This window comes from Rhinopithecus roxellana, chromosome 1 (assembly GCF_007565055.1).
Source record: "Rhinopithecus roxellana isolate Shanxi Qingling chromosome 1, ASM756505v1, whole genome shotgun sequence".
NCBI classification, from domain to species: Eukaryota; Metazoa; Chordata; class Mammalia; order Primates; family Cercopithecidae; genus Rhinopithecus; species Rhinopithecus roxellana.
Window position 1 is genome coordinate 180,726,882 of NC_044549.1, and position 2,661 is coordinate 180,729,542.

General features: G+C 39.9%; 1 pseudogene; it reads left to right on the forward strand.

Annotated features, from left to right (window-relative positions):
• The first annotated feature begins 1,257 nt into the window (after positions 1–1,257).
• LOC104675770 lies at positions 1,258–1,796 on the forward strand (annotated as a pseudogene).
• The last annotated feature ends 865 nt before the right edge of the window (positions 1,797–2,661 follow it).

A 2,661-nucleotide genomic window follows, 5' to 3' on the forward strand; every position in this document is an offset into this window, starting at 1 on the left:
GAAAAAAAAATAAGGCCGGGCGCGGTGGCTCAAGCCTGTAATCCCAGCACTTTGGGAGGCCGAGACGGGCGGATCACGAGGTCAGGAGATCGAGACCATCCTGGCTAACACGGTGAAACCCCGTCTCTACTAAAAAAATACAAAAAACTAGCCTGGCGAGGTGGCGGGCGTCTGTAGTCCCAGCTACTCGGGAGGCTGAGGCAGGAGAATGGCGTGAACCCGGGAGGCGGAGCTTGCAGTGAGCTGAGATCCGGCCACTGCACTCCAGCCTGGGCGACAGAGCGAGACTCTGTCTCAAAAAAAAAAAAAAAAAAATAATAATAATAATAATAGACGCAGTTATTTGGTGACACTAGCCATCTAGAGATTTGGTTTGGTCTGGTTAGAAAAGTCTACAACATCATGAATGCTCACCTCAAGCATCTCTGAACTGCGGGGAACTCCTGAAACCATAGCAGTGGACTGGGAAGAGTTTTCTGAGCAGCCCATCCTGGGAGTTTTGGAGAGCACTGTTTTAATTGCTGGAGGAAAATAGCTTTTAAAAGCAAATTTGAGATTGTGATCTGATTAAAAAAAAATGTCAATGTAAGATTCAAAAACTTGGACTCTGATCCCTAGATTTAAGGGGAGCTCTAACAATAATTATCCCGAGTTCCAGTTTCAGGTAAGAAGCAGTAAGCATGCTTCACACCTTTTCTCACACTGAATATAATTCCAAACCCTGTACAGAAGGCAAGAACAAGTATTTGAAGACTCTGAAAAGTAAATAACAGCAACCAAATTTTGTAGTAGCATTAATCTAAATCCATACATATCAATCATAACATGAATGTAAATGATCTGAACATACTAATTTTAAAATACGAATCTTCCCTAAGCTCACCAAGCAGTATACATTTTATATATACAAGTTATATGTAAAAAAACTTCTTTTATATGTCAGACTTCAACAAAGTGAGATTTTTAAAAAAATGAAATTGTCAAAATGGATTTTTAAAAACCATAACCCAACTCTATGCTATTTACAAGAAACACAACTCAAAGATAATACACTTTGATTAAAAGTGTGGGTATGTGCCTATAGTCCCAGTTACTTGAGAGGCTGAGGCAGGAGGATCACTTGAGCCCAGGAGTTCGAGGCTGCAGTAGGCTATGACTACTGTACTCCAGCTTGGACAACAGGGCAAAATTCCATCTCTTAAAAATAAATAAATAAGACCGAGGTACGAGGATCTGGTGTTCCAACCCAGCAGGAAAATGCGGACTTTGACTGAAGAGGTGACCCATGTCATGTTTAAGAAGATTGGGAAATACATCAGGGAGACTCTTCAGCTGCTGGTGTACCAATGTGATGGCACCTACTGTTTCTGGCTGCACAATGACCAGGTGTACTATGTGAGGGAAATTATGAAGCTGGATGCCAATATCTCCGGGGACAAGCTGGTGTCACTGGGGACCTGCTTCAGAAAATTCACTAAGACCCACAAGTTTTGGGTCATGTCACAGCCCTGAATTACCTTGCACCTTATGCCAACTATAAAGTGTGGATAAAGCCTGGTGCGGAGCAGTCTTTCCTCTTTGGGAACCATGTACTGAAATATGGTCTGGGTCGAATCACCGAAAATACTTCTCAGTACTGGGGAGTGGTGGTGTACTCCATGGCAGACATCCCTTTGGGTTTTGGGGTGGCAGCAAAATCTACACAAGACTGAAGAAAAGTAGACCCCGTGGTGATTGTGGTACATCACCAAGCTGACATTGGAGAATATGCGCGGCATGAAGAGGCACTGACTTAAAACGAAGTCATTGCAAGGACAGACAGCTGTGTGGAAGGGCCGAGCTTTGTTTCCTGTGTTTGTGTAGACTCCACCAGCATGCTGAATTTTGTCAACACTGTGGCCTCTTCAGGGACATCTTAGTTTACTGTACTCTCTATCACTGACAGATGCAGGCCGGATTCTTATTATGTACAGAGATGGCTCAAAAATGGGGTTTCAGATTTTTGTGTTTGTGATGAAATAGAATATTCTGTTTCCAAAAAATTTAAAATAAATAAATAAGAGGATGGGAAATATACACATTCTCAATAGGAAAGCAAACATGTCTTCCATATGAAGCAAGTAGTACACTATTCATTTGTGTATTCACTCATCAAATATTTACTGAAAATATGTGAGGTTCAAGACATGATGCTGAACATTTTTATGTGACTCATAATCTTAAAAGTCATATTTAAGAGTGAATTATGTTAGTCAGGAGACCAGATGATAGTACCTGAATCAGAGTAGATAGGTAGAAATTGTAAAAATCAACAAATAAAATTAAAAAACCAAAAAACCTACAATCCAATACTTGAGATAGTTTTTGATCTATAAAGGCAAAATTTCCACATGTGCATCAAGATTGTCAGGCAAATTCATTAAGTGGAAATAAAATGGAGAGCGCAAAATCAGTTGAATAAATGAAATAATTGTATTCTTTATTGCGTTATACATCCTTCTTTTAAATAAGCATGTTTAACAAAATTGAGGCAGCAAATACAGTAATCGGTCCACCACTGTCAGATGGAAAATAGTATTACAATTACAAGAGAAGTTAAGACAACGTTAGAATCCTCATTGATGGGGAGTATTATGTGTATCTTCTACTCTGTTTTTGGTT